At 43.0% G+C, this 14825-nt stretch overlaps 1 pseudogene; it reads left to right on the top strand.

Moving 5' to 3' along the window:
* The first annotated feature begins 13511 nt into the window (after positions 1–13511).
* Positions 13512–14239, top strand: LOC142834721 (small ribosomal subunit protein uS2-like; annotated as a pseudogene).
* The last annotated feature ends 586 nt before the right edge of the window (positions 14240–14825 follow it).

A 14825-nucleotide genomic window follows, 5' to 3' on the forward strand; every position in this document is an offset into this window, starting at 1 on the left:
TGCCACCGATACCCAGCCTGGCCACTAATCTTATCTCTTAAATATCTGAAGACTTTTGTTCATTTTCCCTTTCGCTTTTATTCTTTATCTCATTTCTCTCGTAACAGTGGTTTGGTTTGGTTTTTTAGTTGGTGAAATAGTAATTGCAAAGTCATTTAAAACTTAGACCAACTAAATACAGAGACGACATGTCCTTTCTCTTGAAGAGCCTGGACAAGGGCTACTTTTCAATGTATGAGGTCTCAGAAGCAGTACATTTGGCAGAGGAGATCCTGAACTAACTCATGAGAACTACAGAGAAAATTTCCTTTCAATATAGGAAAGGGAAAGACCTTGGCCTAGAATATAGCATACCTCATACTAGGCCCCTTATGAGTGTGATCGAATATAATTCTTATAACTTTGCCAAGAAATAAATTATATATGTGTGAATTAGATATATGCAATACGTGGTATATATGTCTACACACACACACACACACACACACACACACACACACACACACACACACACTGACATATATTGTTAAGCCTGGAAAAAGAAATCCTTTGCAAATACAGGGTAACATGATTTTCTGGTTTCAGTATTTGCTGTTGCAAAGCTGGTTGAGCCTTCTTGGGATGACTTGCTATCTCCTGGAAATTTTTGTAAATGAAAACAAAACCATAGAGCCCCCCCCCCAACAAAACAACAATCTCCCAAATAAGATCACAAAAAGGACAATTCTAACAGTGGTATCATAATCAACCATGTCTTGGGGGAAGAGAAGAGGTGTGTGTCACACAGCAAACGTGATCATGTTCCCTGTAGAATTGTTGCTTTGCCTAGAATTTCACCTTCAACTGTCTGTTCTCCATTCTTTTCTCTCCACCCAAAAAGACCTCCCCTGTTTGTGCTAATACACTACCCTTTCTTCTCTGCACACTTATTATAAATCTTACATCATAAGACAAAGCCCAGCACAACGCCCATGTTTCCTCCATGTTCAGGCTGAATCTTTAGGCCTCCTGTTACAGGGATGACCATAGCAGCAGCCAATGAGGGGAACAGGAGGTGGTGGGGGTTTTGGTGAGAGACCGAGAGTGAACTCACAAGGGTTCAGGATAGGACTTATTAGCCTGTTGAGGCCAGGTTCTGTTCCTGGCACTGTAAGCCAATCAAACCAAATTGAAGACCCAAGCACCCAGGTAGGGGTCAGACTAAGAGTGTTAGTTACATCAGGCTGGGTGTAATGAAACAGGGAATGGTGGGGATTTAAAAACCTCTCATTCCAAGACCTTTCAAGTGTACTGTGGTCACAAAGGCCATCTCTCTTGTCTATCACAAAGGCTTGGCGTTCAAAGACCATCTCTGCACTGTCTAGCATGTGTACAAGTTGTTTAACCTCTAGGGCCCAATGTCCTCATCTGGAACAAAGATTAATCCCCTGGCCACAGATAAGATCCTGCGTGTAATGCACATGCCACATTGTGCCTGACACAAGAGCAAGGAAATAGAATCATTTCAAGCTCATGTGTCATTGTGATGTTTTGTGGGGGGAGAGGCGGCGCGCAGGCGGGTCCAGGGGTGGGTATATTAACTAAATTTTAAAAAAGTAAAGACCCACTATTGTAAGTTACACTGGAGTTGCCAAGGAGAGGACTAAATCATTCTAAGACTTTTTAAATATCTGGTCCTTTAGTTTAATGAAAGCCCACAGAGGACTCTGTAGACTTCTATCCCCCCACCACTACTGTCCCATTTTCATTTTGTGTGCATTTTCTCCTTTGTGCCATCTGTATCAAAGGTCACCACTTCGTTTTGAATGGCATCTTTAGCCTGTATTTTTTAGAATGATTCACAAGAAGGACCCAGTCTCCACTTCTTTTCTTTTTTCCTCTTCCTTCCTTCCTTCCTTCCTTCCTTCCTTCCTTCCTTCCTTCCTTCCTTCCTTTCTTTCTTTCTTTCTTTCTTTCTTCCTTCCTTCCTTCCTTCCTTTCTTCCTTTCTTTCTTTCTTTTTTAGGTTTTTTGAGACAGGGTTTCTTTGTAGCTTTGGTTCCTGTCCTGGAACTAGCTCTTGTAGACCAGGTTGGCCTCGAACTCACAAAGATCCACCTGCTTCTGCCTCCTGAGTGCTGGGATTAGAGGCATGTGCCACCTCCTCCCGGCTCCCATTTGTTTTCAATGGAACCTATTCTTACATTTCTGTCAAAGATCTTGAGTCACCACACATCCTTCTCCACCAACAGGTACTTCCTAGGCTATGGCAGACATAGTTCTAGATGCTTCAGGTCATTCAGTAGAGAGAGGTGGCTTTCAGTAAGCAAGGTCAATGCAAAAGGAGATCACTCTGTAAAGGAAACAAGCAAAGCAGGCCATGGTGGGTGGGGTCAGCGAGGGAGCAAAGGACAGGTTACTGCAATATAGTATTGATATATATGGGTAGTCTGAGTGAGTCTGTCAGGAGAGGAGGCTGGCAGCTGAGTTGGCCTGAATGGCAGAAGAAGAAAACTCACGTCATGTCTGGATAGACAGTCCAACAAAGTCAAAGGCCCTAGAATGAGAATAAGTTTGGCAGGTCCAGGAATAGATACCGCTCTGGGAGGTCTGGCACCCATCGAGGGCGTGTGTGTGTGCTGTATAGATGTGGGCACAGAGGCAATGATAAGAACGTTCCCGTAGAAAACCGCTGGAGGTTTGTTTGCTTGCTTTTTTGAGGGATGGTACAATCTGATTTCTGTTCTGCTTTCCTGTACCATAGGAAATAGATCTTTAGGGAAAGGAAGGAAGAGCAGGAAAAAATCCTTTCATGTCACTTCTGTTTGTCACTAAAGAGGAAGTGAAATTAGTTTCCAGCCGGAAGTGGTCGCACTTTGGTAGTGAGCGTGTAGCCTTTTGAAAGCTCCTTTTTCCTGGGACTCATGATTCTATTTTCTGGAAACTATATTTGGATACTTCTGCCAATGACTCATCAAGTAACCTTTCTTAGGAAATTCAGCAAGGATGAGAATCTCCTAGAAAAGGCCGGGCTTAGTATAGGGAAGGCAGAGGCACACTTGAGGGGTTCAGTTTCATAGTCCCCAATACAATCCCTTTACTTAGGCCTTTTTTTGTTCTCTGTCAGGATATGTCTGTATGCTGAAGAAAATAGTTTGCCGATTAATTTCTATCTCGTGCTCTCCAGTGAGGATGACAATTAAAATGTCCTCACATGGGGCAAGGGATTATATTAGGATACAGTCACAAGATCCTTTGGATAGAAAAGCTTTAACCCATGGGGGAGAAAATTGCCTTGGCATGTGTTGGTGAAATGGGTTAAAGCCAAAAACAAAACCTTAAGTGAAGACCTCTGTAACACCAGTGACGGGTGGCATTTCTTCCACCAGCTGGGATAGCTCCTTCTCAGGAACCCAAGGGAAGAATAGCTTTTGCTTTGTATGGCTTGTCTTCTTCCAACTGCTAGGATCCCCTTGTCTAATTTAGACACTGTTGTTGCAAATCTTCAAAGTAAGCCTAAAGCTGTTGTGGGATAATCTTTCTATACACTGTGAAGATGTGTCTTTGCTAAGTCACTTTCTGATTGGTTGAATCAAGAGCAGAATGGCCAATAGCTAGGCAGGAAGAGGTTAGGCAGGACTTATGGGTAGAGAGAAGGGGAGATGAAACAGGAAGAGGAAACAGGAGATACAAGATGGAAGAGAGGTAAAAAGTCACGAGGCAAAACATAGATTTAAAAATGAGTTAATTTAAGTTATAAGAGGCGGTAGTGGGACAAACCTAAACTGTAGACTGTGCTTTCATAGTTAATAAGTCCCTGTCATTTTTGTGAGTTGGTAGCCCAAAGAAAAATCTGTCTACATACAGCCAGGCACAGTGTCTTGTGCCTGTAATTCCAATACTCAGGAGGTTGAGACAAGAGGACTGAAAGTTCAAAGTCAGTCTTGGCTGCACAGTGGGTTTGAGGGTAGCCAGAGGTTTGATAGAGAGCATCTGTTTCAATAAACAAAACAAGATGAAAGACCTCTCCCAACCCCCATCCTCGCACCCACATTTAAAAAAGTAAACCAAGACTAGGTCTTTGGAAAAGGCGTATGATTAATTTTATGTTTAATTACAACATAAATTAAGTCATTAAAATCAGCCAAGAAATACTTAGCGATAGAATCAGTGCACTATAGTTGTTACATAGAATCCTGAGTTTAAGCTCAGCCAACACATCAGGTAGTGTCACTAACAAGGACTTGCCCCTAGAAAAAGCCCTAATAAAACTTTAGACTCAAAATGATAAAGTAGATAATAGAGTATTTTCTTTAATTTTGTCAAATACAAATAGACTAGATATTATATCTGTAATTCTTACTTAATAACTGTTTGGTTGTATATAATTTTACTATGTTAAAAATAACACCTTTTTTTAATAAGAAAAAAAAGAAAGAGTCCCAATAAAACACCTACTATGGGCCTGGCAATGGTGGTGCACGCCTTTAATCCCAGCACTTGGCAGATGCAGAGGCAGGCGGACCTCTGTGAGCTCGAGGCCAGCCTGGTCTACAAGAGCTAGTTCCAGGACAGGCTCCAAAGCTACAGAGAAACCCTGTCTCAAAAAAAACCCCACCTACTATGTGTCAAGCACCATTAAATATATACTATATATTAGATAGTATAATATATCGTAGAGTTCCTACTTATCAGACTCATGTCTCTTCAATGCTCTTGCTGATATTATTTTGTTCAAATCCTATCTTATGACAATTCCAAATTCTTGAATGATTAATAAAATATATGCATCTGAACTGTAAAGAAACTACTTGTATATGGCCTGGGAGGGCAGCAAATGAACTGACCTTTGTCCAGATAGGCAAGACACAAAAACCTCTTTTGTGTTGTCAACCACAACAACGCTTGGAAAGCCTGCGGGGCCACAATGTGAGTATTTGAAACATGCGATGTCAAAAGAAAAGGCTCGGCTTGATAGAGAACACCAGTGGTTTGCACGATCTGGTGAGTCATGCGTGCCGTATCTGGATTACGTCCCCACGAACACTGGATGAGGGCGGCCACACTGCTGAGAATGTTGTCACTAGAATCATCATCACACGCCAGGGCCTCCTGAGCTCAACAGCAAAACTGAAATAAAAGCAACACATGGACAAACAGACGATCTGTAATTTGTCTGCTGCCTTACTTACACTTAGAGTCTCAAAGGTAATGTTACAAAAAAATGTGCTTAAATCTGTAAGAAGCCAGTGTGGTGATTCAATGGGCAAAGGGCAAAGGTGCTTGCTGACAAGTCGGAGAGCTGAGTTTGATAACTGGGACCCATAATGGAAGGAGAAACCAGTCCTTTGATCTCCAGACACATGCCCCTCCTCTCTCTCTCTCTTTCTCTCTCTCTCTCTCTCTCTCTCTCTCTCTCTCTCTCTCTCTCTCTCTCTCTCACACACACACACACACACAAATGTAACAAATAAAAATCAAAGCCATGATACATTCCTTGCAATGTCAGATCCTTTTATCTATTTAATATAGATTTGAAGACTATAAATGGGTTCTCAGTGAAATGTTCAAGATGACGCAAGCCATGACCCCTCACATCCACAAAGAATTAGGTTAAACACCACATACACAATGAAGATATTGCCAGGTGGGGTGGAGGTGCAGACCTTTAATCCCAGTACTGAAGGCAGAGGCAGACAGATCTATGTGAGTTTGAGGCCAGCCTGGTCTACAGAGAGAGATCCAGAGCAGCCAGAACGACACAGAGAAACCCTCTCTGGGAAAAAAAACAAAAACCACCACCACCACCGAAAAAAAAAAAAAGAAAGAAAGAAAGAAAGGAGGAACAAAATGAAGAGGAAAAGAAAATATAGTCTCAAGCCCTATTAAAATGGCAAGAGATGTAAACAACACCTACCATTTGGTGACCACTCCCCTCTTGCTGGGACTGAGAATCTTTACTTAGACACCATTTACTTAACCGTGTCACTGTCCATTCGAAGCAGGTGCTGCTACCTACGCTTTGAGGATGAGTAATAGAAGCCACTTGTCCTCTCTGTAGAGCGCGTGAGTAAATAAAGATTTAAAGTGAACACAGAGAGATTTAAAGTTAACCTTGACATTTGAAAAAGAAACCAGACCGGCAGTTCTCACCCTTCCTACGCCGTGACCCTTTAATACAGGTCCTCACGTTGTGGTGACCCCCAACCATAAAATGATCTTTGTTGCTGCTTCATAGCTGTAATTTTGCTACGGTTGTGAATCGTGGTGTAATTATTTTTGGAGGGAGAGCTTTGCTGAAGGGGTCACCACCCACAGGTTGAGAACCACTGTACCAGATCATTAATGGGTAAAATAGAGTTTTACTTTTGATCTTAGAATTTAGTCTTAGTCTTCAGTCTTAGATTTTAGGTCACTGTGTATGAGGTAAACATTCATTTTATCCTTCTGAACTTTAAGTTTCTACAAATGTGAATTAAAAATGGTTGATCAGTTCACTTTCACGGCCCCTGCAGGCTTGACCATTTATCTCTAACAAGGAAAACAACCCTACTTTCACGAGCATCTATTTTCCCCAGTGCACTGGTCATAGTATTCCCAGGGCCTTTGGGAGACTTTGCCCTTCTTCTCAGTAAATTCCTGCTGTAAGTCCAAAATCTGGTGTAGGGCTAGACTCCTAAGCCAAGCGGACCAGTTAGAGGACGCCACAGCAACTGTTCAGAGATTACCAAAACAAGCATTCTCGTGTCCCAACCTTGCCGACAGCGACAGGGAGGAGGCTGTGGCTCTTCTGAGTGTTCCTAAAGCCACAGTGTAATTCAGACACTTGAGGCAAGGAAATTCTGGTTTCATCAGCTCTAACATGTTGGCATCTCTGTCCATTGGTGCTTAGAGGTCACAGCGGGTACACCCTTGGACCACAGGAAATTTGTATGAAGAGGAGAATCTGTAGCAGAGGGAGCTGTGTCTGGAATCCTGACTAGGAATCCCCCTTTTCCTGGTTTGGAAGCAAAGGATGGGGAAGCGTTTAGGCATCAGAAGGGACAAGCACTGAGATTCAGTTGTCAAAGGTTTTCAAAGTCACTAGGACTTCAGACTTGATGGTATGAAGTCAGGTACCTTGGGTGTGTAGGAAGTGGGAGGGGCACGGGGGGTGGAGAGGGTAGAGAATGGGGAGGGAGACATTCCTATGTTGAAGATTCTACCAGGCTGATTAACTTCTGGATGTAGAGAATTGGAATGTTTGAGCCAAATTCTCCAGGGCTGTTTTTGCCCTTAATAGCCATTTGTTGTCTATGTTTTTGTCTGACCTAAAATACTTTCAACTGTGAAGTAGAACATTTGGAATATATTAAATTTGCAGTGTAATTGCTTCCACTAAGAATACTATAGCAAACACCTGATATATATATATATATATATATATATATATATATATATATATATATGCCCCAGGGATCCCGCTGACTGTCTCTCCAACTTTGGAGAGTTACAGGAACATGCCGCCATCCCCCACCCCCTTTATAAACAAATAGGGTCTCACTATGTACCCCTGGTGGGCCTGGAGATCAATGTGTAGATCAAGTTGGCCTGGAACTCAATATATAGAGAGCAGGTTAGTCTGTAGCTCAGAGATCTGCTTGCTTTCCTCTGTCTCTTGAGTGCTGGGACCTAAATCACGGGCCCCCATGCCTGGCCCCCACACCATGTTTTTATGGAGGTACAGGGGATATAAATTCAGATCTTTATGCTTGTGGTGCAAGCACTTTGCTGGGCAAACCATCTCCCCAGTCCCCTCAATGCATGACTTTCTTTTGTTCTATGACTCAAAGCTCAAGTAAGTGCTGCTGCAATGTTGTGCTCTGCTGGGGACAGCCTGGACACATTTCCCAGGCCATGTGGGAACTACCTCTGACTCACTATGTTTTGAGTCAACTGTGGTGCCAGTGTGGGCCCTGAGAACGACCTACTCCAATAGAGGAGTTACCCAAGCTCGTGCCAGGTGCCAATACAAGTCCTCTGTGCCCAGTCCGCCACACCATCTTGTCAGGTGAATGTTGGTGTGTTCTTTTTCTTTCTTTTTAAATAATTTATTTAACTTTAATGTATGTGTTAGTATGAGGATATCAGATTCCCTGGAACTGGAGTTACAGACAGTTGTGAGCTGCCATGTGGGTTTTGGGAATTGAATTCAGGTGCTCTGAAAGAACAGCCAGTGTGCTTTTAACTGCTAAGCCATCTCTCCAGTCCCTGTTGGTGAGTTCTTTATAGGACCTGGACCCCCCTTTTGTTTCAATTGAAGGTTCATTGATCTAGTCAGGTGTCTATGAATTAGGGTTAGGGCTTAGTTACCAGTATTTTAGTATAGATTTAAGCATAAGACTTAGGTGCAGTGTGGGGGAACTGATTTCAGGGTAAACCCCATGAGAACTCCTCCCCCAAACAGCACATGATCTGACCCAAAACCCAAATCCTTGAAGCTGACATAGAATGTTGACATTTTCAGGAAAAAAGAAAGAAAGAAAGAAAGAAAGAAAGAAAGAAAGAAAGAAAGAAAGAACCACAACCAAACAACAACAAAACTTCCCTAAAATGGGAAACTGAAATTGAGGGAAAGAAAGCTTTGGAAAAATCCCTCCTTGGGTATGCAGCCGAATTTACATTGCAAAGTTACAATAACTCAACTCCCAAGTCTTAAAAAATGAAGAAAATCCAATATTCTCCAACAAGCGCCGCCCCTGCCCCCCCAACAAATTAGAAGTCCTAGGCAACAGAACCAAAGCAAAGATCCAAAAGGGGCAGACTACTTTAATTGGAGTTTGTAACTTCCCCCAAATAGAAATTGAATGAAGAAATGAAGTAAAAGGAGGAGGACTTGACTACTCCTAACTATGGAGAAGATTTTCATGGTAGACAAAAGAAGAAATCAGGCCGAGGGGAGGAGTCCAGGCTGAATACCAATGGTGGACTAAACCGGGCCATGAAAAGAAACCAGGAAAAGAGGGTGGGCCGTGAGAGCAAGAGAGGGAGGTGGCGCAGGCCAAAATGGTTGGGTGATGCAGGAATCAGGCTGGGGGAAGGGAAATGGAAGCTTGGGGGGGGTACAAGGTATAGGGTACAGACAGATGGAATAAGGAGCGCTGGGAAGAGCGGGCAGCATCTATTTTAATATGTTAATAGGAACCCGAGTCAGCCATTTGACCCAGGTTTCTGAGACCCAACAGAAATGATGCAATTTAAACTTACAAAAATTAGTAAGCGTCTTGGAAACTATCCAAATAAAGACATAAACATAGGCTATTAATTAAAACCTTTAGAGGCTACATCAGAGCTAAAGGTGAACACTGAGGAACCTAAGTTTTCTCAGATCCGATTCTCATCGGTCCTCTGATATGGTCACTTCCTCCTTTGTGGTTCACTCTTTCTACTCTGCATCAGAGGAGAACAATTTTAAAGCCCGTGAAAACAGAGCCTAGAGGAAAAAATGATCCTGATACCATCTGTATTTCCCGACAAATACTGGGCTAAAAATGGGATTATGAGGTTTCCTGAGTCATCAGGACCTGCTAGGATCTGCTAAAGAATTTCCCAGCCTTAGCACACCATTGACTTACAAAACAGGGCTTCCTCTCACTTCTATAAGACAGTTCCATGTGTAATGACTTCTCTAAGCTCTTTGTTTTGATTTTGTGTTTTTTGTTTTTTAAGACAGGATTTCTCTATAGCTTTTGAGTCTGTCCTGGAACTTGCTCTGTAGACCAGGCTGGCCTCAGAGCTAAAGGTGAACTGATGGAGGAAGGTCATTGGTTAAAATAAAAGAAACTGCTTGGCTTTCATTGGTTAGGAGATAGGTGGGAGGAGTAAACAGAACAAAACGCTGGGAGGAAGAGGAAGTGAGGTCAGACTCGACAGCTCTCCTCTCCAGAGCAGACGCCTTCAGAGAGACACCATGCTGCCCGCTCCAGGGAAGATGCACGCTATGAAGCTCCGACCCAGGATGGACATAGGCTAGAATCTTCCCGGTAAGCGCACCTAGGGGCGCTACACAGATGATTAGAAATGGGCTAAATTAATATGTGAGAATTAGCCTAGAAGAGGCTAGATAGAAATGGGCCAAAGCAGTGTTTAAATGAATACAGTTTGTGTGTAATTATTTCGGGGCATAAGCTAGCCGGGCAGGTGGCTGGGGTTTTGGGGACGTAGCCCCACCGCTGCGCCCATATTACTACAGGTGAACACTGAGGAACCTAAGTTTTCTCAAATCTTAGAACTCACAAAGACCCACCTGCCTCTGCCTCCCAAGTGCTGGGATTAAAGGCACATGCCACCACCATCCAGCCTGTCTTAAGTTCTTAAAACGGGAACTCACATTTGACTTTTCACTGGGTCTTTACATCTCAAAGATATAGAAATATAAATGTTCTACTGTGAGAAAATTTTCCCCCTTATCTAAGGTAGCTAACCTGGCAAGGATTTGTATTTCCCTCCCCTTCCCTGTGCAACGTTAGCCAATCACATCAGCTTGTGAAGTTGAGCTCTGCCAGTGGGATGAGATGCAGCCACTATCTATTTTATGGATAAAAGGAGAAAGCCATATTGCCCCCTCTTCCCAGTCAGCTGATTTGGGTTCTGGCACATACTTTTTACAATAAGAATCACCACGTCAAGTTACTTTCCCTTTGATTGGGTATTATTTTATGCAACATCAAGGTTACCCTTTGTGTGTTTCTAACACTACCTTGCTTTGTACTCAGATTTGATATATGTTGTGTGTTTTCCCTCCCTCCCCACCTTTTCTTTTAATAAACGTAATAAATTGTATCTCAAGACTTCACACATGCGTGTCTTTACATTTTGGTCTCAGTCATTCCCCTCCCCCACTGCCCTCCCCACTGCCCTCCCCCACTGCCCTCCTCCATGCCCCAGGTGTTTGCCTTTCCAACCCCAGTCTGCATCCCCTCTCTGCCTCCTTGTTACTCGTCTTTTATTACCCTATATTCCACCTTCCTTAAGATCTCTATTTCTCCTCTCATGATCCCTTTTCTTGCTCCACAGTCTGCAAAGACATGTAAGTACAGACATATATATATATAACGTACATTTATATATAGAAACTGCATATGAGAGAAAGCATGTTGCGTTTGTCTTTCTCAGTCTGGTTTATTTAGTTTTTATATACTGGTTTCCATTTTCCTGCAAATGTCATATTTTATTTTCCTCTATGACCTCAACCTCACTCTATAGCTGAACTTCTGATCTTCCGGTTTTCCCTTCTAAGTGCTAGCGTTATAAAAATGTTCGAGCATGCCTGGTTTATGTGGTGATAGGAATAAAACCCAGAGCTTAGTGCATGTTGGATGCAAGCCTCTGCCAGACGAGCCACATTTTCAATTCTGAATAGTTTTAATATCAACAGCAGAATAGGAATCCTTTTTGTACAAACTTTATTTCTACCTAGGGTATTCTGACTAAATTACACAGTAATTATGAAACTATTTTAGTAGACAAATAATATAAATTTACTTGTAAAATTGGACTTATTGTATAGAACTTTTATTTAGCCTACAACCTTCAGTCTTTCTGATCAATGGTAAAATAGACAGAAAAAAAATTTAAACAATCAATAATTAAAATTGACAAAGGCCTTTGACTTCCTTAGCTGAAGACTCTCATTAGCTCTTCCAGATCTAAGATCTATCCCATTTAGAAAATAGTTTTCTCCTTATAAAAATAATTACTGAGCAGACAAGCCTCCTAAAGGGAAACTGTAATTGTAAAAATAAAATGGCACTGTTCCCTGAGGGGCAGCAGGCAGCAGGCCACTAGGGGTAGAGGGCAACAGGCCACGAGGGGTGATGGGTTCCAGGTAGGGAGCAGCATAGCGGGTGAGAGACCTCGGCAGGTCAGCAGGTCCCACGAGGAGTCCACAGCGGATGAGAGACAGAGATGGATAGGCAAGCCATGCAGAGTGAGGTTGGATATTTATTTAGTGGGTTATGGAAGAGAAGGGAAAAGGAGAGAGGGAGGGAGAAAGGGGATGAGGAGAGAGAGGCAGAGAGAGAGAGAGAGAGAGAGAGAGAGAGAGAGAGAGAGAGAGAAGGAGAGAGAGGAGAGGAGAAGAGAAGCTACCTCTTTGGGAGAGAGAAAGGGAAGGAGCTCAGGCTAGAAGCAGAAGGAAGATCTACTTGCTTCAGCGGATGGATGGGGGGGAGTGGGCAGAGCATGTCTTTTAAAGGGACAAAACAGACTATTATAGAAACATCTCATGCTATTATTGCAGGTATCTTTAAGTGAGGTTTCAGAGTTAATTTGAGTCTCTTTCCTTTCCATTTTATTTATTTTTATGTGCACATTTCTCAATTAAATGAGCTTTCAAAGTATTCCATAGCACAGACAGAGTCAATGTAGGAAATGGTAGTGCATTTGTTTTGTTTTGTTTTTTCATGACAGGGTTTCTCTGTGTAGCAGCTTAGGCTGTCCTAGAACTCACCTTGTAGACTAGGCTGGCCTCGAACTCAGAGATCTTCCTGTTTCTAACTGTGCTGGGATTAAAGATCTGCACCACCGTGCTGGGTCTAGTGGTATGTTTGTAATCCCAGCCTTGGGGAGGCTGAAACTGGAAGATGCTTGGGGCTCTATGACAGCTTTCCTAGCCTATTTGGCAAGTACCAGATTCCAGTGAGAGAGCCATGCTGCTTTTTAATTGGTTGCTGGAGGACAAACTGAGGTCTTTGTTCTGGGGTAGCAAACACTCTACCCACTGAGCTCTGACTCCAGGCTCAGGTTGACTCTTTTTCATCCAATTTATATGAAAACAATCTCAAATAAGAATATCATTCGTAGCTGAGTGGTGGTGGTACACACCTTTAATCCCAGCACTTGGGAGGCATAGGCAGGCAGATCTCTGTGAGTTGTGAGTTCGAGGCCAGCCTGGTCAACAAGAGCTAGTTCCAGGACAGGCACCAAAGCTACAGAGAAACCTTGTCTCAAAATAAATAAATAAATAAATAGATAGATAGATAAATAGATAAATAAATAAATAAAAATAAAAAGAATATCATTCGTGTGTATATGTAGTGTGTGTGTCCTCAAAATTGACCAAATGCTAGAACCAAAGGCTTCATCTCTAGTGGTATAGGTTTGGAACTAAGAATTTTAGGACAACGAGCAGTTGTCACCATTATCATCATAAAAAGACATATATTAAAAACAAGGAAATGTTCACACATAAGGCATATAATGCTTGTGTTATCTTAAAAAAGAAGGAATCCTTAAAATGAGACTCCATTTTAAGGGACTATGTTTCTCAACTAAATGAGTCTTCCAGGTATCCCATAGGACAGTAAGTATTCAATATTACTAATCAGGCAAGTCAGTATTGTGGTTATTATGTGGTTTGATGACTCCTTTACACTGCTATAATTTAGTCTCCAACCTCCACCTGCCCCCCCCCCAAAAAAAAAACTAAGCAGGTTTTTCAACACTACCGAAAGAGCAGTGGCCCATAGGGCATGATTCTTCCTTCTGGGTATAATGAAAGGACCTCACACAACAAAATGCCCAGAGTTTCAAGGTCTTGCAAATAAAGAAGGGGGAGGCCTTTCTGCAGGAACACACTTTGGTGGGACTAACCTTGATTTCTAGAAGGAATTGTCTACAAAAGGCAAAATGATGGCATCTACTTCACCAATCCGAAGAGCTGCGAGAAGCGGCTGCGGACAGCTCTAGCCTTTGTTGCCATGGAGAATCCTGCAGATGTCATTGACATCTCCTCCCGGAACAGTGGCCAGTGAGCTGGGCTGACCTTTGCCGCTGCCAGTGGAGCCACTCTAATCGCTGGCTGCTTCGTTAACCAGCTCCGAGCATCCTTCAGGGAACCCAGGGCTGAACACCAGTCCCTCACGAAGGCATCTGATTTCAACCTGTCTCCCGTCGCTCAGTGTAACATAGGTTCTCCCGAGGCAGGGTGCACACTGCCATCCCTTGCGCCTGTCTGGGAGCTCATTGGCTGGGTCTGATGTGGATGCTGGCCTGCAGAGTTCTGTATATGCATGCCAGCATCTCCCGTGAGCATCCATGGGAGGTCCTGACGGATCTCTACTTCTACAGAGATCCTGAAGAAATCCAGAAGAAATAGCAAGCCCTGCTGAACAGGCTGTGAGCAAGGAACGGACTGCACTAGCTCCTGAGTTCACTGTCACTCAGCCTGAGGTGACAGGCTGATCCGAAGGTGTGGGAGTGCCTCTGTGCCTAGCGAGTAGTCACCAACCAAAGACCAGAGTGTCCAGCTAGCCAATAAAGACTGTCATTAGCTCCCATTGCTCCAGCCACCAACCGACTGGGTTAGAACAACCACAGAGCGGTCACAAGCAAAATGGAGAAACAAAGAAAAAGAAAAAAAGAAACAGTTTCTAAAAAGAAAAACAAAATGGCTAAGCATTGTAGTGCACGTCTTTAATTCCAGGACTCAGGAGGCAGAAGCAGGTGGATGGATTGTTATGAGCTCCAGGCCAACCCTGGAAAACCTGAACACTACTCATATTCTGTGAGAAGAAGATAGAAAATATTGTAAAAATATTCATATTCCATTCCCAATTTTTTGATTATAAATATAAAACAAGATTTGACTCTGGCTACAAAAGCTTTGAAATCTTGATTTCTCCTGTCTGGCTTCCTCTCTCTACCCCTGTCATCAACATTTGGTATATGGGAAAGGATGGTGTGTTGGTTTAAAAAAATGGCCCCCAAATGGAGCGGCACTATTAGGAGGTGTGGCCTTGTTGGAGTACGGCTGACCTTGTAAAGCCTTGTGTGTCACTCTGGGTCCAGCTTTGAGATTTCCTGTGC

Source organism: Microtus pennsylvanicus, chromosome 14 (assembly GCF_037038515.1).
Source record: "Microtus pennsylvanicus isolate mMicPen1 chromosome 14, mMicPen1.hap1, whole genome shotgun sequence".
Classification (NCBI taxonomy): domain Eukaryota; kingdom Metazoa; phylum Chordata; class Mammalia; order Rodentia; family Cricetidae; genus Microtus; species Microtus pennsylvanicus.